Consider the following 25,646-nt stretch of genomic DNA (forward strand, 5'->3'; position numbering starts at 1 on the left):
CTTGTTTCCATAGGCCCTGCCATTTCCTCCTGTTTTTCTTTTCTTTCTTTCTCTTTCTCTGTCTCTTTTTTGGCCAAACCACGTGGCATGTGGGATCTTAGTTCCCTGACCAGGGGTCGAACCTGCACCCCCTGCGTTGGAAATCCAGAGTCTGACTACTGGGCTGCCGGGGATCCCGTTTCCTGCCGCTTTCCATGCCGCCCATTCACCTTTGTTCCACCTCGCCAGGCCCTGCGGGTCCTTGGGTTTTGTGAATCTTACGTCCTCAATTGTATAAAAGAAAACATAACTATGGCCGCCTCTGCGTCTCCTTTACAAACTAAACTTCAGTCCTGACCCCAGGATACTTTTAGAGAATGCAGAGTTACTTCATGTATTTTGTCCCATATGGTTTGGTAAAACCGACGGTGTTTGCCAGTGTAAACACCCTCACCGTGGCTGCGCCCATCCAGTGCTGACTCGGGAAAAGATGCTCATAGTCACTTTATGAAGCCAGCTCCAGAACCACTCAGGTTGCTGCCGTCAAGCCTGTGACCTCTTTTGATTTCTTTCCTCAGAATGAGCTAATCAGATGAAGAGGACTTAACTTTAATCGTGGACAAAGCAAAAAAAGAAAAATATAAAATATTTTTCTCTGATAAACTTTAGACATTATGTAACACACGGAGTCAGCAAAATGTTTTTCCCTATAAATGGCCAAATAGTAAACACTGCAGGCTTTGTTGGCCGTATGCAGCGTTGATCACATACTCCTTCTTGGCGTGCCAGCCATACAAACAGAGTCAGTTTGTCCTGTGAGCTATAGCTTGTACACCCCTGATACAAAAGGGTAGAAATGAGAAGATGCTTAGTTTATTTTTTTAAATTTGAGGTGGTAAAATACCACACTTCCAATATTTATCTGAATATCAATGCACAGAACATGAAGCAAGGTTCCCTAGAGATTTTTAATACAGGAATAAAATTTATGAGTAGCTGCCATGAAGACTAGGTAGGCTTGGGCATACGTCTGGCGTATATTCTCTTTAGCATGATGCTTCATCCGAAAGGAAAAGAGCTATAAGAAGTGGATATGGATGCACTGAACACCAAGAACCTACATCCTTGGGCCTAGAGAATATCATACTAAGTGAAGTAAGTCAGAGAAATACATATACCTGTGATATCACTTATACATGGATCTAAACAGTGATGCACATAAGGGGCTTCTCTGGTGGCCTAGTGGCTGAGACTCTGCGTTCCCACCGCAGGGGCCCTGGGTTCCGTCCCTGGTCAGGAAACTGGGTCCCACGTGCAGATCCTACACTGCCACAAAGACCTGGCACAGCCTAATAAATATGTATTTTTAAAAATGATGCAAATGAATTTATTTACAGAACAGAAACAGAGCTTCAGACATAGAAAACAAGCCTGTGATTACCAAAGGGGACGTGGAGTGGGTGGGGGGGTGGTTTAAGAGTTTGGAATTAGCTCGTGTACACTGCTGCTGCTGCTGCTGCTGCTTAGGCACCAAGCTGTGTCCCAATCTGTGACCCTGTGGACTGTAGCTGCCAGGGTCCTCTGTCCATGGGATTTCCCAGGCAAGAATCCTGGAGTGGGCCGCCATGTCCTTCCCCGGGCGATCTTCCCAGCCCAGGGATCGAACTCAAGTTTCCTGCCTGGCAGGCAGGTTCTTTACCACTGAACCACCTGGGAACCCATGTACATACATATATAAAATAGATTTAGAAACAAGGTCCTACTATATATCACAGGGAGCCATACTTAATATCTTGTAATAACCTGTGCTAGAAAAGAATCTGGGAAAGAATATATATGTATACATAACAGAAGCACTTTGCTGTACACTAGAAACTAACAAAACATTATAGATCAACCATATTTCAACTTTTAAAGGAAGAAGATGATGCATCCTTGTGTGCAAACTCACTACCCAGTGTTTGGTGGGGACAGAAGACTGATGTGCCTAGCACTTAAGAACATGAGCTGTGGGTTCAGATCTGTGCTCTGCTACTGATGAGCTGTGATATATCAGTCTTAAACCCTCTGGGCCTCAGTTTCCACATCTGTAAAATGGCAGTAATAATTGTAACCACTCCCTAGTCCTGCTGGGAAATGGAGTCAATAGATTGAAACTGTGTAAAATGTTTTTGGCACACGGGAAATGCTGTATTAATATGTTATTATTATTGTAAATATTATTATTGTTTGCCTGCAAAATCCAATAAAGGGAATAGATGATGCCTCCTTAAGACATCATTCTATAGAAGAAAAATGTGGAAGTGATGGGGGAACCTGAACTTGAGTGCTTTTTTCTGTCTAAAATATGAAATAGAGCCTGTGCCAAGCTCTTGACCATGATAGCATCCTGACTCAGAAGACAGTGAAAGTGATTAGGCGCTAGCCTCCGTCTTGATCTTGTCTTCAGCCCTGTTTATAAGTGGTCTATCCCTTCCCTTTCCCTCCAGCTTTCTTCATGTCACTAAAATTAAAGAATCTGTTATATTATCCTGTCCGTGGCAAACAAAGATCATAAATCTTTTTATGGAACGGACACAGACAACTGCTTTCCTGTTAAACTTCCTTTAGGGCAGTTGACTGATTCCTCCTTGGTCTGGATCGGTTACTCTAGGAACATGGGTTCACGCGTGATAGTGTTACTTTCACTCAGGCCAACCCCCAACTTTTCCATTAATTTGCAATTTTGAATAAGTCACTCAGCATTTATGATCCTCCACTTCCTCACCAATAAAATGGGAGTAATAGCAACACTTATCTGTCTGAGCAGAAGGCAGAAATGTGAGGAAGAATTAGAATATACTTTATAAGCCCAAGTGCTTTGTAAATATTCCGTACTTAGTTGAGGTAAGTGTCGGGGGAGTATAGAAGCCGACATTCATCTTTTTGTCATGACACCTCTCTAGATGTGCCTAATTTCCCAATCCAAACACTGAGGACCCTGAGATTTGCTGACCCTTTCTCCTTTTCTTATTTTTCTTCTTCTGTTGGGTTGGCCCAAAAAGTTCGTTTAGGGTTCCTGAAAGAACTTTTGGGCCAACCCATTTTAATCCCTTTACAAAGAGTCGCTTTGGCTCATTAGGAAGCCCAGAGTCCCGCTGTCTGTGCTGAGTTCCTTAATGCTGGCACAGGAACACTTAGGCCTCACGGGGAAATTCCCTGTTTTGACAGGAGCGTTTCCTTGTGTTGGGCTGGACTGCATGTCATTACTGTGCAGCGGCCCTGCTGGGGGGTCCTTGCTCTCATTAGGATCGCTTGTGTCCGCAGACAGGCTTCCCTCCAGCCACTGCCCCGCGGGGTCCTTGTCACTGCTGAGGCCCCATGTCCGCCTTGGCAGCATGGTTTCCTGACTGAGGCTGGAGCCGTGTGGTGAGTGGAGGCGGCAGAGGCTGAGGGTCCGATCCCTGGTGGGGGGCTTTACCCTTACATGCCAGCTGGCGCAGCCACAAATAAATAATAGTTGTTTAAAATTAAAAAGCATTTAATAACGCATAGAGATTTTCCCAGATTAGCTCTGCCGTTTCTCTTGAAATGACGAGAGCTTTTCCACAAACACTTGTCTGGACACTTTGTCACAGGGGAGGTTTGCTGACTCAGAGGAGAGCTCCAGCTCCTCCTGGTCAGTGGCTAAGCCTGGGCCACCCCCACCTCAGCTGCCTGATGGAACAGTTCCTGTGAACAGTGATTTGCTTTGCAGTTTTAGTTTATTTCTAAACTGCAGGAATGGTGGATGCGTGAAGTCTTCTGTAGCTTTTATTGGAACACAGAGTGTAGATTTGGGAGTTCTTGAGGCTGATGTTTAGTGAAACAAATAAAAAAAATAAAACCTTGTGCTTTCTTTTTTTCTGAATGGTGATGCATACAGTTATCTGAGGATAGATATATTGTGCTTTGCAATTTGCTTAGGACATTTCTGTACATGATCTCAGCTCTAAAGTACTATTATTGAAATCTTTGATGGATGATGTTCAGTGACTGCTTTAGAAAACAGAGTTATGATAAATGATTTTGGGGTGCTGAGGGGGGTATTTCTTTTTCACGCAAGAAGGAAGGGAAAAAGGACACAGGGAGGCAGGGAATGAGAGAAGAAATCACTTAGCCTCATCAAGACTTGTGTTCCTTATGTGAAAAATGAAGATAATAGTAATCTTTACCCTATTTGTCTTGGATTCCCTTTGACAAAGTATTTTTCAAATATTATGTAATTTATTTAGAGCATTGACTCGGGGGGGGTAAGAATCTTAAGTTTGGGGGGAGAAATGAAGGTAATAATACATACCTGTCTCCCAGGATTGATAGGATTAAATAAGATGATGTTTATTAAGAGCTCTGCCTAGCCCCCTAGCATACAGAAAACACATATTTCTAATACCTCTCATTTATGGATGAAGAAACAAATCCTCAGAGAGGTTATATGATATGTTTAAGGTTACAGGACAAGTCAAAGGTGGATCCATCAGTCAGACTGCCCCTTCACCATACTAACATGTCATGAGGAATGGTCAAAATATTTGAAAGTGTAAGTTTGGATTGAGAAAGAGAGAGATAAAAGGAAGAAAAGGAAGAGAGATAAGGGGAAGAAAGAGGGAGGGAATGCAAGCACGTGCTGTGGTGTGAGTGTGTCCCTGCCAAATTCATGTGTGTGTGTGTGTGAGTGCTCAGTCGTGTCCTCTTTGCGACCCCATGGACTGTGGCCCACCAGGCTCCTGTCCATGGGAGTCTCCAAGCCAGAATACCGGAGTGGGTTGCCGTTTCCTCCTCCGGGGGATCTTCCTGACCCAGGGATCAAACCCACGTCTCCTGAGTCTCCTACATTGCAGGCAGATTCTTTACCACGGAGCCACCAGGGAAGCCCAGATTCATATATTGAAATCCTAATGCTCAGCGCGATGATTTTAGGAGGCAGGCCCTTTGGGAAGTGCTTGGGTGATGAGGGTGGGCCTCCTCTGAAGGGGATTAGCCCACGTATAAAACAGATGCCCCCCGAGTTCTGTGGCCCCTCCATCACGAGGACACGGTGAGAAGTCTGCCGCCTGGAAGAGGTCTTCACCCTGCCCGCTGACACGCTGGTCTCAGACTTCCAGACTCCAGGACTGTGAGACATGAATTTCTGTTGTCATCACCTACCCAGTCTATGGTATTTTGTTATAACAGCCCAATAGAACTCAGAGAGGTTTTAAAATGTTGACTCGCTAAGACATAGGTGAGAGATAATAAACACCCGCCGGGCACAGGTGCTAAGTCATTTCAGTCGTGTCCGACTCTGTGCGACCCCATAGACGGCAGCCCACCAGGCTCCCCCGTCCCTGGGATTCTCCAAACAAGAACACTGGAGTGGGTTGCCATTGCCTTCTCCAATGCATGAAAGTGAAAAGTGAAAGGGAAGTCGCTCAGTGGTGTCCGACCCTCAGCGACCCCATGGACTGCAGCCTTCCAGGTTCCTCCATCCATGGGGTTTTCCAGGCAAGAGCACTGGAGTGGGGTGCCGTTGCCTTCTCCGCCGGGCACAGGTAGGTGTCCTGTAAACAGTGTGGGGGAGGGGGTCTTCGGACGGTGACGTAACCGAAGAGCTGGCGGGAGTGAAGTGGCTGCGTTTCCCTCCGCTTCCGGCTTCCGGCTGCTCAGGCGCCATGTTCCAGCCCTACCACTTCAGCGTTCTGTATTAAGAGCTGGTTCCATGGCAGTCCCCAGGGGGCCCAGGGGAGGCAGAGGCCCTCTGATAAAATCCAAACTGGTTCAGCTGAAAGTGTCTGTTAATCCTTCTTATATCTACTTTGTTTCTTGACCTCTCAACAAACATCGTGGAAATGCTATTCACAACCGCAGAAGTTTTGGTCTCTTGACAGAATTCTGAGGGAAGCAGACTCACGTTCACCAGCTCCCAGCACTTCTTCGGACCCTTCCGACCCTACATTCAGCATCTCTGACTTCTGCAAAGTCTCAGGCTCACCTAAGGTCTCTTTGGGTTTCCCAGGTGGTGCAGTGGTAAAGAATCTGCCTGCCAGTGCAGGAAATGCAGGAGACCCAGGTTTGATTCCTGGGTCGGGAAGATCCCCTAGAGGAGGACGCAGCAACCCACTCCAGTGTTCTTACCTGGAGAATCCCCATGGACAGAGGAGCCTGGCAGGCTACAGTCCAAGGTGTTGCAAAGACTTGGACACGACTGAAGTGACTTAGCACACCCACCCTAGAATGGCACCTCATCTAAGGAGTATTACCAATGTTTTCCAAAGGTCTCAAGCTTCTTCACAGTGATAATTAGAGTATGTATTTCTTTGCGTTGCTGTCAGTCATTAGATACGGGAGCATAAAGTCTGGCACACAGTTCAGTTCAGTTCAGTTGCTCAGTCGTGTCCGACTCTTTGTGACCCCATGAATCGCAGCACACCAGGCCTCTCTGTCCATCACCAACTCCCGGAGTTCACTCAGACTCACGTCCATTGAGTCAGTGATGCCATCCAGCCATCTCATCCTCTGTCGTCCCCTTCTCCTCCTGCCCCCAATCCCTCCCAGCATCAGAGTCTTTTCCAATGAGTCAACTCTTCGCATGAGGTGGCCAAAGTTCTGGAGTTTCAGCTTTAGCATCATTCCGTGAACTCCGGGAGTTGGTGATGGACAGGGAGGCCTGGCGTGCTGTGATTCATGGGGTCGCAAAGAGTCGGACATGACTGAGTGACTGATCTGATCTGATCTGATTCCAAAGAAATCCCAGGGCTGATCTCCTTCAGAATGGACTGGTTGGATCTCCTTGCAGTCCAAGGGACTCTCAACAGTCTTCTCCAACACCACAGTTCAAAAGCATCTTAGGTGCCCAGCCTTCTTTGCAGTCCAATTCTCACATCCATACATGACCACAGGAAAAACCATAGCCTTGACTAGATGGACCTTTGTTGGCAAAATAATGTCTCTGCTTTTGAATATGCTATCTAGGTTGGTCATAACTTTCCTTCCAAGGAGTAAGCGTCTTTTACTTTCATGGCTGCAATCACCATCTGCAGTGATTTTGGAGCCCAAAAAATAAAGTCTGACACTGTTTCCATTGTTTCTCCATCTATTTCCCATGAAGTGATGGGACCGGATGCCATGATCTTCGTTTTCTGAATGTTGAGCTTTAAGCCAACTTTTTCACTCTCCACTTTCACTTTCATCAAGAGGCTTTTGAGTTCCTCTTCACTTTCTGCCATAAGGGTGGTGTCATCTGCATATCTGAGGTTATTGATATTTCTCCTGGCAATCTTGATTCCAGCTTGTGCTTCTTCCAGTCCAGCATTTCTCATGATGTACTCTGCATAGAAGTTAAATAAGCAAGGTGACAATATACAGCCTTGACGTACTCCTTTTCCTATTTGGAACCAGTCTGTTGTTCCATGTCCAGTTCCAAGTGTTGCTTCCTGACCTGCATACAGGTTTCTCAAGAGGCAGGTCAGGTGGTCTGGTATTCCCATCTCTTTCAGAATTGTCCACAGTTTATTGTGATCCACACAGTCAAAGGCTTTGGCATAATCAATAAAGCAGAAATAGATGTTTTTCTAGAACTCTCTTGCTTTTTCCATGATCCAGGGGATGTTGGCAATTTGATCTCTGGTTCCTCTGCCTTTTATAAAACTGGCTTGAACATCAGGAAGTTCACGGTTCATGTATTGCTGAAGCCTGGCTTGGAGAATTTTGAGCATTACTTTACTAGCGTGTGAGATGAGTGCAATTGTGCGGTAGTTTGAGCATTCTTTGGCATTGCCTTTCTTTGGGATTGGAATGAAAACTGACCTTTTCCAGTGCTGTGGCCACTGCTGAGTTTTCCAAATTTGCTGGCATATTGAGTGCAGCACTTTCACAGCATCATCTTCCAGGATTTGAAATAGCTCAACTGGAATTCCATCACCTCCACTAACTTTGTTCATAGTGATGCTTTCTAAGGCCCACTTGACTTCACATTCCAGGATGTCTGGCTCTAGGTCAGTGATCACATCATTGTGATTATCTTGGTCGTGAAGATCTTTTTTGTACAGTTCTTCTGTGTATTCTTGCCACCTCTTCTTAATATCTTCTGCTTCTGTTAGGTCCATACCATTTCTGTCCTTTATTGAGCCCATCTTTGCATGAAATGTTCCCTTGGTATCTCTAATTTTATTGAAGAGATCTCTACTCTTTCCCATTCTGTTGTTTTCCTCTATTTCTTTGCACTGATCGCTGAGGAAGGCTTTCTTATCTCTTCTTGCTATTCTTTGGAACTCTGCATTCAGATGCTTATATATTTCCTTTTCTCCTTTGCTTTTCACTTTTCTTTTCACAGCTATTTGTAAGGCCTCCCCAGACAGCCATTTTGCTTTTTTGCATTTCTTTTCCATGGGGATGGTCTTGATCCCTGTCTCCTGTACAGTGTCACGAACCTCATTCCATAGTTCATCAGGCACTCTATCTATCAGATCTAGGCCCTTAAATCTATTTCTCACTTCCACTGTATAATCATAAGGGATTTGATTTAGGTCATACCTGAATGGTCTAGTGGTTTTCCCTACTTTCTTCAAGTTAAGTCTGAATTTGGTAATGAGTTCATGATCTGAGCCATAGTCAGCTCCCGGTCTTGTTTTTGTTGACTGTATAGAGCTTCTCCATCTTTGGCTGCAAAGAACATAATCAATCTGATTTCGGTGTTGACCATCTGGTGATGTCCATGTGTAGTCTTCTCTTGTGTTGTTGGAAGAGGGTGTTTGCTATGACCAGTGCATTTTCTTGGCAAAACTCTATTAGTCTTTGCCCTGCTTTATTCCGTATTCCAAGGCCAAATTTGCCTGTTACTCCAGGTGTTTCTTGACCTCCTGCTTTTGCATTCCAGTCCCCTATAATGAAAAGGACATCTTTTTTGGGTGTTAGTTCTAAAAGGTCTTGTAGGTCTTCATAGAACCGTTCAGCTTCTTCAGCGTTACTGGTTGGGGCATAGACTTGGATTACTCTGATATTGAATGGTTTGCCTTGGAAAGGAACAGAGATCATTCTGTCGTTTTTGAGATTGCATCCAAGTACTGCATTGTGGACTCTTTTGTTGACCATGATGGCTACTCCATTTCTTCTGAGGGATTCCTGTCTGCAGTAGTAGATATAATGGTCATCTGAGTTTAATTCACCCATTCCAGTCCATTTTAGTTCGCTGATTCCTAGAATATCGACATTCACTCTAGTAAGCACTCAATAAATATCAGCTTTCATGGCTGCTATGCAAATAAAATGTGGTGACAGTCTTGACCTTCTTATTTTAGAAGCTTCTTTCTTTCTCTTTGTGCTCCTCTATTAACTTTTATTCAACAAAATATTTGCTAAATAACTGGTATGTTCTAAGCATTGTGCTAAGATCTTTGCATTCACTGATCTTACTTGATTCCTCACAGTAAGCCTTGAGCTGAATATTATTACAAAAATAACCTCGCCATCCTGGGGATATAGCCTTGAACAAGGCAGATGTTATACCCACCTCCTGGAGCTGTAGTATAGTGGGGAAGTCAGATGTTCAGCTAGTAATTACAGTACAGTCATCACACCAGTCTGCTCTTCTGGAGTCATTGGCTACTTCTTCACAATGGTTACTGGATCCTGGATTTTAAATACAATTGGCCTTCCTATTGCTAAATGTTCCACACTGTGAGATTATATGCCCAGTCTCTTAGGGCTCTTATCAATGAAGATCCTGAAAGCTTAGAGATGGAAGAGAATGGAGAACATGTGGCTATTTGTATTTTTTTAGATTAGAGCTTATTATTTGTTATTACCTGGTAAATAAGACACACAGACCCAAGCTTCTTTCTTTCATTCAAGAGGGATCAAAGAGCCTGGAATTCCCAGCCAACGTCCTCACAGAAGGCAATTATTTGGTTGGTGGAAGAGGAGTTTAGAACAGACCTACTGCTTGGAGATCCGACTCACTGGGTCTGCTTGGACCATGCAGCTCAACAGAGCAGTATACCAAACACAGAAGTAACGCCTTAGAAGAATGATACAGACGTCTACACATACACCACCATTGCCAGCCACACTCCCTTTCCTGGCCCTCAGTGAAAACCACAGCCAGATCGTCAACATGGGTGGGCTTTCTTGTCCATACACAGTGATCCCTCAGGTACAAAGACTCACTCCAGGAGGAGGAAAGAGCGGGCCACAAATGACTCTGAAATAAACTAGCATACTTTTAAAAAAACACTTTGGGAGTACTTCTCAGAGATCATATTTATCTACTTTATACTTGCATACATATAATTGTGTTCCCTGTTAGGGTCTCTCGAATGAAATTAGTTTCCTTGTTACCTCCTTGACGTTTGTCACATGAATTAGCTACAGTTCAGATCGTCCCTTGCAAGCAATGTGTTTTACACCAAAATATAAATTCCTGAAGGCATAGGCAAACGAGAGTTGGTGTTTTCCTCATTGCATAAACTTCCATGCCCTTTTTACTTGTCAGCCTGCTAGAGTCTCAGAGACACAGTGTACATGCTCTGTATCCATCAAATACTCCTTTGCTTGAAATAGAAATGATCAGCTCTTCACTGAAGGAAATGACATAGTGATGTGAAAGCAAAAGGAAAACTTTTCATGCTCAGGAACCCAGAACCCACATCCCCCCAGCGAGGCTTCCGCTTTTCTGGTTAATTGTGAGGAATAACCAGAAAACTCTACTTTAAAGTATAAATTCTGCTAGAGATAACAAACATCATTTTGAATGTCCTTGCCTTTTATAAAAAATCATAAATTATAATTCTGTTTTCCTCTCAATGGCCCAAGGTTGCAGATATGAGAGTTAAAGTATTTGATAACCAAAAGTTATAGGAAGCTATTTAATAACCAAGGGAGACTTGAAGAAAAAAGTAGTTATATCCGTGCTTTGAAGAAAAGAACACGGCCATTGTATCCTGTGAAAAGTGTCGGTAATAAACTCTTTACAAAGGTGTTGAGCTTTCCAACTTTTCATTTTCATGCCCTCATGGAAAGATAAGCATCTTAAGAAGAGCCAAATTGCTTCATTCAGCTATCTAAAGAAGCTCCAGTTTTGAGACACTGCTCACTGCTTATACAGTCCTCCCATTTCCATGAAATAAAATTTTCATATTAGTTGCCTTTGCAGAAATTATGTAGCACTTGGGAGTGCTGAGTGTTTTCCATTGGGGTTCATTTTAGGGGAAGTTAAAAATTGAACAAGTCATAACCATTACCCAGAATTATACCCATGGTCTCCAGGAACAGCTGGGCTGCTGAAGGATGGGCAGGCCTGCTGTGGACATCTGCAGGCTTGGCTCCTGGTTCTGAGTTTGGTCCTCGCTCACTGAGCAGCTCAAGACAAGTCTCCCCTCAGTGGACCCCCTCAGTGGACCCCAGCTTCCTCCCTTGCGACATGACATGGTTTTGCATAGTCCTTCCCTCCACGGATGTTCTGTGACTCTTGGCAAGACCAGGGAGCTAAACTTCTCTAATGAAGTATTAAGCAATCAGGATTTTAAGTCTCAGAAGTCATCTCTTCCAAACCCTGTCCATCCAGGATTTCATAACTGGCCCAGAAAGATAATATTGTCCTCCTGATCCATTTCTAATGCTCTGTCATGGACTCCCCATCTCACACTCTCTGGGTCTGAAACTAAGAAGCTACTGCTGCCTGATTTTATAGAACATGTATGGTTTCTTAATGCTGTTGTTGTGTAGTTTTTTTAAAGAAAAAAAAGGAGAGCTAAGCAGTCTTTTCCTTTTCTTGAGCAAACTAAAATAATGGTATGATTTGACCTGGATTTATAAAACTGCGATTTATTTATTGAACTGGAAACAACTGCACTTTTTCTTCTTAGCTGTTATTTATTAAGCCACCCCATGGCAGGCATTGGGCTAAGCTTTCTTTCTAGACATACTATTTAAAATCTAAATAAATCACCATGAAAGATAGGTGTCATTATGCCCACGTTATAGAAGATGAAATTGAAGTGCAAAGATATTAAGTAAGTTGCCTAGAGTCACTCAATTTGTGGTGGAACTGAGATTCCAATTCATCCCAGTAATCCTAACCACAATATACTATATATATCATATACACATATATATCTATCATATATGATATATATCATATACATATATATATGTATCTATCATATATGATACATATCATATACATATATATCAATATGTATAAAACATATTGAAAGATATGTGTAGGGGTAATGTTTCCACTTCCATTTCTAAAACAATTTGTTGCAAAATGGAACATTTTAAGTTCACCACTTAATGATTTAGAATTCATTTACAGCATCTCCTAACACAGAGTGGGTTCTCACTTTGGTTGAACAGATGTGTGTGTTTGCTCAGACTCTTTGAGACACATGGACTGTAGCCTACCAATCTCCTCTGTTCATGAGATTTCATGAGATTTCCCAGGCAAGAATACTTGAGTGGGTTGACATTTCCTCCTTCAGGGAATCTTCCCCACCCAGGGATCAAACCCACATCTCCTGCATTGGCAGACAGATTCTTAGCACTGCACCATCTGGGTAGCCTCGTTTGAACAGATTCTTGGATTTATAAACATGGGGCTTATGAATGGAACATCACTGTGGGGTCAGTGATACACTCGGCAGTGTGTTTGTTGAGTTGAGATGATGGCTTTTGTAGCCTCCATGTTTGTACTTTAACCTGATGCCATAGTCATTGGCCATGGTGGCCGTCAGGACTCCAGGACATGAACCCGCACTCTCTGTTTAAAATATGTTGGTGGAAAGATTAGGTCTAACGAACAGCTTTCTTTCTTTTTTTTTTTTTTATTTTATTTTTAAACTTTACAATATTGTATTGGTTTTGCCAAATATCGAAATGAATCCGCCACAGGTATATATGTGTTCCCCATCCTGAACCCTCCTCCCTTCTCCCTCCCCATACCATCCCTCTGGGTCGTCCCAGTGCACCAGCCCCAAGCATCCAGTATCGTGCATCGAACCTGGACTGGCGACTCGTTCCATATATGATATCATACGTATTTCAATGCCATTCTCCCAAATCATCCCACCCTCTCCCTCTCCCACAGAGTCCAAAAGACTGTTCTATACATCAGTGTCTCTTTTGCTGACAGGGTTATTGTTACCATCTTTCTAAATTCCATATATATGTGTTAGTATACTGTATTGGTGTTTTTCTTTCTGGCTTACTTCACTCTGTATAATAGGCTCCAGTTCCATCCACCTCATTAGAACTGATTCAAATGTATTCTTTTTAATGGCTGAGTAATACTCCATTGTGTATATGTACCACAGCTTTCTTATCCATTCATCTGTTGATGGACATCTAGGTTGCTTCCATTTCCTGGCTATTATAAACAGTGCTGTGATGAACACTGGGGTACACGTGTCTCTTTCAATTCTGGTTTCCTCAGTGTGTATGCCCAGCAGTGGGATCGCTGGTAACGAACAGCTTTCAACTCAGACACGTTTAGCAGTAGCTCTGCTCTTGCAGGAGGTTGATGATGTTAGGTGTGGCTCTTGCCCTGTCCCTTCAGCCTGTTCCAAAAGGGACACAACTTTCCCTTTGGGGACGTTTGGTAAGCCTAGAACATGTGGGCAAAGTGTGGTGCTTTTAGCTATAGTTGATAATGATTCTAATTGTAGCTACATAAGAAAATCTTATTTTTCAAAATAATTTTCAAGAATTTATGCATGCATGGGATACATAATCCAACAGCTACTGAAGTCCTGCCTCCAGCCTTCCCTCTCATTCACCCAGTTCCTTTCCCAGAAGCAACTGGTGTGTTCCAGAATATTCCAGAGATACTCTAGACATCAGTTCAGTTCAGTTACTCAGTCGTGTGCAACTCTTTGTGACCACATGGACTGCAGCATGCCAGGCCTCCCTGTCCATCACCAACTCCAGGAGTTTACTCAAACTCATGTCCATCACATTGGTGATGCCATCCAACCATCTCATCCTCTGCTGTCCCCTTCTCTAGACATGTATAAGCACTTAAGTATTTGTGTATTTTTTTCCCACAAAGAGTAATGCATTTTACACAATTTTATACCTTGCTTGGAAAACAGAACTTTAACACAGTGTCCTTCATGTAAGGGTCAGTTAATACATATTTTATTTAATAAATTAATCCACAAAGGCAATGAGCAAGAGGCAGGGAGAATATTTTCCTGGGAGGTAATAATACCATTCTGCAGTAAAGCTCAGAAAGATTTGCCTAGGAGGTTGGCTTCTAATCTCTATTTGTTCCTCTCTTCTATAGTAGGAGTCTAAAAAAGACTGAGGGCATGGAATCAAACTCACACAGACTTTTTTAGCCACTGATTTTCCCAGTGATCAGCAGACAGAATTCTCACAAGCAGCTCCCCAGCCCAGTGCTAGGGACATGGTGGGTTTGATACAGGAACGGCAGAAACTTCTGCTTTGTCATGAATCTCCTCTAGTGTGTTGGCTCTACCCAGGGCTCTTTGCCATATACTGTGAAAACACCTGGCAGTAGTGTTTCTGGTCTCTGAAAGCAGTGGGCAGCATTTACTGAGTATTACTCTGTGCCAGGCGTTGTACAAGGCACTTTTCATGCATGATCACATTTAAGGCTTTTAGCAACCCTATAAGATCATTACTAGTACCTTTCAGACCAGAAACTGAACAGAAAAATAATTTTCGCACAGTCACCCCTTGGATGAGTGACGCCTCAGGACTTGAACTCTGGGTTCAAGTCCTGAAACCGACATGCCAATTCCTCCCTCACCCGGCTGCTTCTTGTCTGGGTCTGATGGCTTCACACCTGTGGACACGGCCTGTGGACATCACAGGGGAGAATGAACTTGTTATATCTCAACCCAGTTCTCCGCTCACATCCCTCCCGTTTTATGTAGCTTTACATCCCTCGTTAAGTTGTTTCAAAAAGCAGTAACAAGATGAGGCACACCTTAAGCCCACAAGTCAGAAGTGCTGTGTTCTTCTTTACCTCCTTGGTCAGCAGGTAAGGGCTTGTACAGAGGCACCTTTTCTGATCTCTGCTGCTCTCATCTTCCAGCCCTTCATTCGGGAGAACCTTCACGCCCTTCATCTCTTGATCACGGCAGGCGCCATGCAGTTCCTGCAGCGTAATGCAAAAAGAAACGGAGAGAAGTATTGCCTGAGAATTCTGGAAAACATTACTTAAGCTGAAGAGAAGTGCTGCAGATTGACTATTAGACTCTTAGTGCTAGGAATGCCTGGACGCTGTTTCGTCAGCCTTCCAGCTTCAGGTTTTTATGACTGTTTAATTACCGCCACTGTTCCACATTGCCAGGATTCCTCTTCCAGACACTGTGGAAGTTCATTGTTGATTACAACCAGCTACATGCAAGCTGTACATTGTGGGTCTTTAATAGCTTTCTTTACTTCACAGCACTTTCACAAATAATCCAGATAATGGCTCTAATTTTCCCTCTTAGAACACATATTTTTTTCCCTTATGTACCATGAAAAAAAAGATCAGATGAAACTATTATCTTTCTGCTTAAGAGTGATTTTCCCTGTAATGACTGTTTAAATACGAGTCTGTTTCAAAATGTCCACCCTCATCTTACATGGTATCAGAAATCTATTCAGAAATGTATTTAGCCATTTGAATAACTCTGGGAATTACATGTTGATATCAATGTTGAAAGAGGAGTTTAATCCACAAAGGGTGATTTAATGAAGAAAATAGCTTTGCTGTTGGAATATATGGTTCTTTACAGAGCAACAAATCGATCCTTAGCCCATAAAATTTACAGTTAGTGGTCAACGGTATCTTCAAGGACATCTAAGAAACTAGAGAAGAGAGCATCTGAGGGCTAAAATAATATTCAGCTTATTTAGTGATAGCTGATGATTTTTAAAGAAATGTAAGTTTTGAGCATAATAACCTAAATGGGAAAAGAATTTGAAAAAAAAAGAAAGTGCATATATATGTGTAACTGAGTCACTGCTGTTCACCTGAAACCGACAACATTGTTAATCAAGTATGCTCCGATATAAAATAAGAATTAAAAAGAAGAATGTAAGTGCTAAAAAATAGATTTTCAAAACTAAATGAACACAGAACATATAAGTAAGGATGAGCCTAATAGCTCTGGTGAAGCTGCACCAGTGAGCAGGGAAGACTTTGGTTCAAGTTCAATATGCGGTGGACACAAGCCTTCTTGCGGTGGGAAGGAAGAGGGTTGTAGTGCAGTTTCAGTGGAATGAGATGCTGACCACCCCTAGCAGGTTGGTCAGGTTGATTGCATTGGTTTGTAACAAGTCAACAGTCACACCTTTTTTTTTAAAGCTTTTGGTTCTAGTGGTCTAATTCATTATCAGTGTTGATAATAATGATTAACTTAATAGATTTGGTTAATGATATTGCAGGACTTCACATAGCAACTCCTAAGAAAGTCTCACCTGCCTGAGATTGATGAGGCACCTGTCTTGAGGTAAAAAGGCAGACTAGATCACCTCTTTAGTTTCCTTTCAGCCTGTTTACTGTGACTAATATCGTGTATTGTCGACCACTTTACGGGCATGACAGTGGTTCTTTCTCTGCTGCAGCTGCCACCACCAACTTCCCTCCTTCAGCCCTCTGTCTGTTTGGGGGCCCCCAAAGGCAGAGTCTGAGACAAGGACTTCGGTGCAGGGAGTTGCTTGGGAGGTGATCTCAAGAAGCTGGGCTGAGGGCAGAGAGGTTAATACAGGAAAGAATAGAAGTCCATGAAGAGCACAGATTGAAATACTGAGCTCGTTACCGCTTTGGACAGCTAGGGGCCCGTGCAGGAACTGTTCCAAATGCACCCAGGATAACCCCCCGCAGAGGTCTGCAGGCTGCAGCCTCGCCCGCCAGTTCCTCCCGCCCCTCACCTTCCCTCTTGCTTCCCCGCCTCATTCACTCTTCCACACTGGGCTGCATGAACGCCTTCTGCATCTTTGGAGAAAGTTCTGAGGCAGAGGAGTTGAAAAGCCTTCAGATGAAAGGCTCTCGGTGTCTAAAGAACTGTCCGCCTCAGAGAGTGAAGTCAGCTGTGGTACCAGTCAGAGAGGCCACGGGGAGGGGCGTGGAGCCCGCGTCAGCAGCTGACACGGAGTCAGACCCCTCACTCACCAGCCCCCCATCTCCGCCCCCGGCTGCTTCACGACTGTTCACTTGCTCCCTGCCAGGCACTCCTCATCCCGCTGTGTTCAGTGGCCCCTGGTCTCATCCCGCTGTGTTCAGTGGCCCCTGGCCTCCTGGCTTTTCTCCTCTCTCCAGGTCTGTCTGCCCACTGTCTTCCTCACTCAGCTGTGCGGCTCTCCCATCCCTGCCTTTCTCCCTCTCTAGCTGATACCATCTTGTTTGGGGGCCTTACCTTTTTTAATCTGCTTTCCATTTCCTCAAAACAGAAAAAGACCAAGAAGAATGGTTTCCAAAGTTCAAACCTTATATCAGGTTAGAGATCATTAAAGATACTGTGAACTAATTTACAGCCATAGCTTTAAAATCTAGTGCTTTATTTCCATCAAATGACTCTTTTCCCTATTCCAAGTTCCCTAGAAGGGAATCGCTCCTGAAAATAAGGCTCAGTGTTTGGAAGCTGGAGTGTGGTATATGTTGAGAGTTCAGCTTGGTGGGGAGAGCTTTAATCTGAGAGTTGCAGGGCACTCACACTGGATTGAGCAGGGGACTCCATGTCTCCTAGTGGCAGGGCAGGAATGTAACCATGTGTGCCAATTAGAACTCATCAAAGTAAGCAGGCCCAGGTCCACTGGACGGAGCAGGGGACTCCATGTTTCCTAGCAGCAGTGCAGGAATGTAACGATGCATGCCAACCAGACCTCATCGAAATAGGCAGGCCCGGGTCCATGGCTGTCACTCTCAGCCTACCCTGTGTCCAAGAGCTCTGACTGGCCATGTGCCCTGCCACAGGGGGGCTTTGCAAGGGACCCAGGCTGAAGCTGCAGTAGACAGGCTGATGAATGTCCAAAGCCTTTTTTTCTCTCTGCTGTTCTCTGTTGGTTTCCTTTCCAGCTTCAGGGGCCCGAAAGATCTTGGCAGAGCCTGAACTAGTCTCCTTCCTGCATGGTGAGTGAGCACAAGTTTGAGACTCCCCGACTCACGCTCCATCCCACGTGCTGCCCCTGAGTTCCGGAGACGCACTCGTCACGCCTCTCGGCAGTGATGATGGGGCGTGGCATCGTTTGTTGTTGTTGAGTCGCTAAGTCGTGTCGAACTCTTTGCAGTCCCATGAACTGTAGCCCGCCAGGCCCCTCTGCCCGCGGGATTTCCCAGGCAAGAATACTGGAGTGGGTTGCTGTTTCCTCTCTAGGGGATCTTCCCAACCCAGGGATCAAACCCATGTTTCCCGCATTAGCAGACGAATTCTTTACCACCGAGCCACATTGTATCATTATCTGTTTTCGTGTCTGCTGTCTTTCTACGAGACTGGAAGCACCTTGTGGCAGGAAACATATCTTTGGAAGAATAGTAGCTGCCATGTATTGGACGTTCAGTATGAACTAGACGTGGTTCTACAGCTGTAAGCCTATTTCATTTCCTTTATGGTAGTCCTGCTGGGAAGTTATTATCTTTATTGTGTTGATGGGAAGTTTTGAAGTTGAGAGAGGTCAAAAATATACGGAGGGAGGCCAGAGAGGAAGCTATACAGAGAGGCCAAAGATATACAGCTTTTGAGGGAGCAGAACTGGAACTTGGACCCAGTGGCCTCTGTGTCTAAGCTTGAGTATATGACATGAGCTGTGTGGTGCCTCTTTCCTAATCAACAAACTAGGAGTGAATGAAGGGATGCACAGAGCAGGCTTAGCAAGTTCCAGACTCGTCTCACACGTTTATTTACTCTCTGCATTTGGAAGTAATGCCAATCACATCCATCCTTCTAACACTGAGGAAATGCCTTTGCTTTGCTTTCTAAAAATAATTTCAGTTGGTCTTCTATATAGTTTTGTAATATTGGCATATACAATTTAAGTCTTCTATAAGCATGTATAACATGTAATGTGTATGTGTGTGTGTGTGTGTGTGTGTATATATAAATATTGTGCTCTATAGAGCTCATTTGAACCATCTTGTTTAACAACATAACGATACGAATATTCTTCCATACAAAATATTTCTTTGATATAGATGGAACAAGTGTGTTATAAAAGAATCATATTGGAAGGGACTTTTTGAAGTCACTCCCACATTTATCTAAAGCAGTGTTTTCAAGCTTTTTAAAATTAAAAAAAAAATTTTCTGACTTACTTCCCTTACCAGGGATCAAATCTGCACCCCCACATTGGAACTGCAGAGTCTTAACCACTGCACCACCAGGGAAGTCCCTCAAAGTTTTTTTTAACCATGATATTATTTTTTCTCAATAAATCTATATAGAATATCAACACAGCTTCCCTAGTGACTCAGATGGAAAAGAATCCACCTGCAATGTGGGAGACCTGGGTGTGATCCCCAGGTCAGGAAGATCCCCTGGAGAAGGAAATGGCAACCCACTCCAGTATTCCTGCCTGGAGAATCCCATGGACAGAGGAGCCTTGAGGGCTGCAGTCCCTGGGGTCACAGAGAGTCTGACACAACTGAGCGACTGAGCACGCAGAATGTCAGCAGGTGACAGCAGGGCTATGTTTGTCTACATTTACTTTTTAAGTGCAGCTTCGCATATTTACCTATTAAGAAGGCAACCAATTAAAGTAATAAGGCTGTTTTGCTAGCCAACCCTTTTTAATTGGAAGTTACAAGTGGCACGTGCAGTTACGTATACCTCAGCATCTCATTTTGACTGTGTGATGATGGGCAGAGCGTGGCCCACACAGATAAGTATCTGTGACCCGTCATCAGTGTTTGACACATGCCACTGCAATTAGCTGAGTACATGCTGCAGGAGAAGCTTGATTTCAAGGTCCTTAGAAACATGAATTAACCTCGCAGCAGAGTCCAAACCTTGGTGTCACCCATCTGTCAAAGTTTCGTATGAGACACACTGAAATCCACGAGTACCCCTTTTTATTACTGTTTAAACAATAATCAAAGGTAAGTTTTCACTGAAAAATGAAATCTTAACCAAATATTTGTGTAGCCCTTTAAAGCACACTTTATAGAAGTCTGAGATTCCATGACACTCTAGAGTTTTCTGGAACTTAGCTAGGAAACTACTGATATATTAATAGCATCCCCTGAAAAGCCTAATCAGTTTATAAAAACTGAAAAACAGGGAAGCTACCCAAAACTACCTCAGGAATATACCCGATTTTAATCCACTCATAATGTCAGAAAATTTTCCTCATGTCTGAATCAAGTCCCTGAAGTTGTGGCCTGAATTTAGTGCAGTAAATAGAGGTTCTTGGAAGATCCTTGATGACTGATAGCTTGAGGCTTCTGTAGGGTAGAAGGAAGCTGGTCACTCTCCTTCTCACTAAATAAATATGATATATTCTCTCACCCAGTCCTGATGTAGCGTCATGGGTACCTGTGGCTGCCTGCTCGTGTGCTCACTCACATTGGACTCTTTGTGACCCCATGGACTGTAGCCCACCAGGCTCCTCTGTCCATAGGATTTTCCCAGCAAGAACACTGGAGTGGGGTGCCATTTCCTCCTCCAGGGCATTGTACCCACCCAGGGCTGGGACCCACGTCTCCTGCATGGGCAGGTGCTTTACAGTTGAGTCCCCTGGGAACCCTCCCAGGACTAGGCAGCATCACTCTCTGATTACCCCCAGTTCAGTTCAGTTCAGTCGCTCAGTTGTGTCCGACTCTTTGCGACCCCATGAATTGCAGCATGCCAGGCCTCCCTGTCCATCACCAACTCCCGGAGTTCACTCAAACTCATGTCCATCGAGTTGGTGATGCCATCCAGCCATCTCATCCTCTGTCGTCCCCTTCTCCTGCCCCCAATCCCTCCCAGCATAAGGGTCTTTTCCAATGAGTCAACTCTTTGCATCAGGTGGCCAAAGTATTGGAGTTTCAGCTTTAGCATCATTCCTTCCAAAGAACACCCAGGACTGATCTCCTTTAGAATGGACTGGTTGGATCTCCTTGCAGTCCAAAGAACTCTCAAGAGTCTTCTCCAGTACCACAGTTCAAAAGCATCAATTCGCTCAGCTTTCTTCACAGTCCAACTCTTACACCCATACATGACCACTGGAAAAACCATAGCCTTGACTAGACGAACCTTTGTTGGCAAAGTCATGTCTCTGCTTTTGAATATGCTATCTAGGTTGGTCATGACTTTCCTTCCAAGGAGTAAACGTCTTTTAATTTCATGGCTGCAATCACCATCTGCAGTGATTTTGGAGCCCTAAAAAATAAAGTCTGACACTGTTTCCACTGTTTCCCCATCTGTTTCCCATGAAGTGATGGGACCAGATGCCATGATCTTCGTTTTCTGAATGTTGAGCTTTAAGCCGACTTTTTCACTCTCCTCTTTCACTTTCATCAAGAGGCTTTTTAGTTCCTCTTTACTTTTACCCCCAATGTCCTGCCAAAGCGGTAGGGACTTCTTTATGTCGCCTTGGCAGAGAAGACATTCACTTTGTTTATTTTCAGAGTTTGGGTTTGGAAAAGCTCCTGGTGATGCCCTTCAAAGCACTTGCGTGTATCTCTCACCCTTGTTGTCCTAACCCCATTCAGAATGGCTGGGGATGACAGTGGGCAGGCAGGCAGGAAAGCTTGTCGAGTGACCTGACCCGAGGAGTCTCCGTGAAGTTGGATTCACTTGCAGAAGATAGGAGCAGGACACGCACGCAGATCCGAGGTGTAAGGAAAAGAAAGTTGTCAGAATGAGGTCACAGGGTCAGGGAGTCCAGAGGGTTTGATGCTGATTGGCTGTGTCTTATGCTGAGAAAGACTCGGTTTATCCTTATTGGCCGTGTCTTATGCTGAGAAAGACTCGGTCTGTTCTGATTGGCTGTGTCTTATGCTGAGAAAGACTCGGTCTGTCCTGATTGGCCGTGTCTTATGCTGAGAAACACTCGGTCTACCCTGTCCGGCTTATGTCAGGCTGGTATCAGAACCAGGACGCTGGGCCCTTGAACAGGGGCCAAATAGGGAGCTGGGAAGAAAGGAAAGCTTCGTGTTTTCTTGGGGTACTTTGCAGGAAAACTTCAAAGTTTTCTCTTTCTTTGGGTGCCAGGCAAGGTCTAATACGCTTAGCACTGGGCACCCCAAAGGGCACACGGGATTTGTCCACAGCCTTATGACACGTCTGGGGCTCTTCTGGGCATGGCACACTAGGGGGAACTGAAATTCCTCAGCAGGTGTGGCCTTAATTCCCAGTTGGCTCAGATGGTGACGTGTCTGTCTGCAACGAGGGAGGCCCGAGTTACCCTGAGCGACTCCACCGTCACTTAGCGGGCGCGGCCTGGTGTGCTGCCTGCCCCTCTGCCCCTGTCCGTGTATCTACCACGTCCACCCTCTCCAGACGGTGTGGTTGCCCAGACTTCTCAGAGAATTTCCGGCTGCATTCTTTTCTCTCATTTTTCTTTGAGAATAATTGCTCTGCGGTGTTGTGTTGGTTTCTGCTGTACGCATGCATCAGCCATAGATACACATGTGCCCCCTCCCTCTCGACCTCGCCCCCACCCCCGGGTCCTCACCGAGCGCCCAGGGAACTCCCTGCGTTGCACGGCTGTGTCCCGCTCGCCGTCGGTATTACACACGCAGTGTGTGTGTGTCAATGCCACTCTCTCAACTTGTCCCACCCCCTCCTTCCCCTGTATGACTATGTTCTGATCCTGACAGTGAGCATACAATTTTTATTGAAATGGATAGTTTGAAGTTGTTTCACAAACAGGAGAATGAGAACTTTTGGTTTTCTGAATCTTTTTAAAGTCTTTTTTGAATTTGTTATGATATTGCTTCTGTTTTACATTTTGGTTCTTTTGGCTGGGAGGCAGATCCTCCCCTACCCGGGCTGGGACCCACCCCGGCGCTGGAAAGCGAAGTCTTAGGTGGACGCCAGGAGCATCTGGACAAGACTTTCTTACACCTGGGCATTTGCTCTGAGATGGAGTGGGGGTCAGGGCTCGAAGCGGATGCTGATGGACGCCTCTGCTGCCCTTTCCTGCTCCTGGTTTCAAAGGACTTTGGAATCACAGAGGCAGAGGCAGGAGCAAGGACTCTTTTCCTCCTTTCTGGTAAAGTTTGACGCTTTTGCCGAAGTGCGTGTAGTATTTGGAGCTTCTGAGGGGGGAATGTGCTCTACTGTGATTTCTTGCTGGTGGTTTTCATTTCCCTCAGCTTCTCCCTCTGTTTTAGTAGCTCCTGGTACCTCAGACTCAGCCTCCCAGAAGCCTCACTGCCCACCTCCCAAATCATGCTTAGTTTTTCTTACCTTTCCCTCCCAAGAAGCAGTTAGTGAGTGAGGGATATGTCAGAAGCAGGCCTGCTCCTAATAGTAAGATTTTCAGAGCCCTGGGCATGAATACACGTGGAGATCCACATACTACAGGTCTAAATATTTTAACATTTTCAAACAGATTTTTAAAATCAAATAAAATCAACGTGTCCATCTCCTTTGCTGGATCATACTTAAAATTCTCAGGGACTGCCCTGGTGGTCCAGTGGTGAAGAGTCCCCCTTCTAATGCAGGGGATGCGGATTCAGTCCCTGGGGAACTAGGATCCACGTGCCACGGGGCCGCTAAGCTCGAATGCTGCAGTGAGAAGCCCGTGGGCTACAACCAAGGAAAAGCCTGCTCTCTGAAATGGAAAACCTGCACGTCTCAATGAAGACCTGGCACAGCCAATATAAAAAAATTATAAATAAAATTCCCAGATTCCTTGGAGTTCCACGCAGAAAGTGGTAAGGGAAACCAGTGGGAGAGCAGGCGGCGAAGTGCCCTGAGGACCCTGTGCCCTCTCCCGCCCCACCCTGGGCCGTACAGATGCGGTCACATGCTTTATGCTCGTGTGAGCAGGCACTTCAGCCCACACAAGCTCTGTCCAAGCCCTGCCTCAATGAACATGCTTTGCTTTTGCTTCTCTTGAGCCTGAGGTTGATGTGTTCTGGCTCAATGATCCTCAGGAGGAAAGACAAGGAAGAAAAATGCCTGCATACTCTGGAACCAGGCTTGGGGCCAATTAGACAAGAAATTCCAGGGAATCGAAAGGGAGGCAGTGACAGGCTCCACTTGGGCTCATTTTCTTGGTCTGAAGGTCTCCTCACTCCACGGGAGGGATGTGGCCAGGGATGAACAGGAGCTGAGTCCTTTAAGAGGAGCTCAGGGGTGGCCTCTCTCGTCTGGTTCAGACAGGACTCAGCTGATCCGTGGCACATCTGACACCTGGCTTCTTCCACCTTCAGCCTGTCCCCAGGAACCATGGAAGTCCTCCCTTGTTTGAGCCTCTTGAGGAAAGAGGGCTCCGTTTTTCATTTCACTTTTGTTTTCTCTAAAAGTATCCTGAAGCTCCTCTCTCTAAAAGTGTGGGGATAAAATAAGCAGCTTCTAACTCTGCCCCTGTCTCTGCCTCTGAAGCACACAACAGAAAGTCCATCTCGACCCTGCCTGGCTCCCCTCCGCCCTGCACACCATTCTTGACCACTTACCATCAGTACCGTGGGAAGGACTCACGATGCCTGCTCACTGGCTAGATCCCTGTCCAGCCTCTGCAGCAAGGCTGGGAGCTTCCCCCAGTGGAGAAGGCAGACCTCAGTGTTCTAGAGGCTCCACGGTATTTGCTAGCTGAGAATCGCCATCAGTGAAAATGAAATCAGAGAGAGAGAGAGTGCTGTGGCGAAGTTGGAACAAAGAAACAGCTGATGAGCAGCGTTTTTCAGTCGTATTCCCTGGGCCCCTGGAGCCACCCAAGCACCCCTTTGGCTGGGGCCGCCATCCTGTGAGGGCTCAGGGTCTTCACCCTGACCTCACAGTGAGGGAGGAGACTTCATATGGAGCGGGCTGAGTGGGGTTGGGTGGGCTGCGTCCGGGGCTCTTTGACAGCAGCCGATGTTTCCTGTCGTCCAGACAGGACTGAAAGGAGCATTGAGCTGCATGTGCGTATCCGCGAGGTCCCAGTGGCCTGAGGGTCAGAGTCAGAGTGTTCTCGACAGTCTGCCGGGTGTCCTCCTGGGCGGTCTCTCACCGGCCTGCGGTTAGTTGACCCCGGTAGGCTGAGCCACCTTTCATGGGGGGAAAGGTCATCCAGGAGAAAGCCTGAAGCCTGTTGAGCCCGGGAAGGCTAGTGACAAGTTGAAGGACCTTGGGTTACTAACGCGAGGGCCAGTTCTGGGGAACCTAAGGGTTTCCGCAGAGAGCTATGGCTCTCTTGGCTAGAATATTAAAACCTGTGAAAACTCCTGTGAGGGGATCAGTAAGAAAATTGCTGTTCAGAGAAGCCCAGGCTCTGGACCTCTCTTTTGCCCTTGCGTGAATTATTTAGCAGTCCCCAAACTACTTCACTGGAGAAGGAAATGGCAAACCACTCCAGTATTCTTGCCTGGAGAATCTCAGGGACAGAGGAGCCTGCTGGGCTGCCGTCTATGGGGTTGCACAGAGTCGGACACGACTGCTGCGACTTAGCAGTAGCAAACTACTTCACAGGGCTAGCAACAACTTCTATTTCCAGTGGGAAATCATGAAGTTTTAGAATTTCAGGTGCAGGAGAAGGTAAGCACATCTGAGCTGTCATGCTGGGACGTCCCTGGCGGTTCAGTGGGG

General features: G+C 45.3%; 1 protein-coding gene and 1 long non-coding RNA gene across 5 annotated transcripts in view; one reads left to right on the forward strand and one right to left on the reverse strand.

Annotated features, from left to right (window-relative positions):
• Positions 1-25,646, forward strand: part of SNTB1 (syntrophin beta 1) — a 251,180-nt gene that overhangs the window by 64,240 nt on the left and 161,294 nt on the right. The gene's annotated exons all lie outside the window — the stretch shown is intronic.
• LOC147358924 (uncharacterized) lies at positions 12,778-17,014 on the reverse strand. The gene is made up of 3 exons (XR_015140397.1): positions 16,864-17,014; positions 14,927-15,097; positions 12,778-14,795 (listed from the first exon to the last, which is right to left on the reverse strand). It is a non-coding gene; the product is annotated as an uncharacterized LOC147358924 (long non-coding RNA).

Source organism: Bos grunniens, chromosome 14 (assembly GCF_055505025.1).
Source record: "Bos grunniens cultivar Pamir isolate PY7600 chromosome 14, Bosgru_T2T1.0, whole genome shotgun sequence".
In the NCBI taxonomy this organism is placed as follows: domain Eukaryota; kingdom Metazoa; phylum Chordata; class Mammalia; order Artiodactyla; family Bovidae; genus Bos; species Bos grunniens.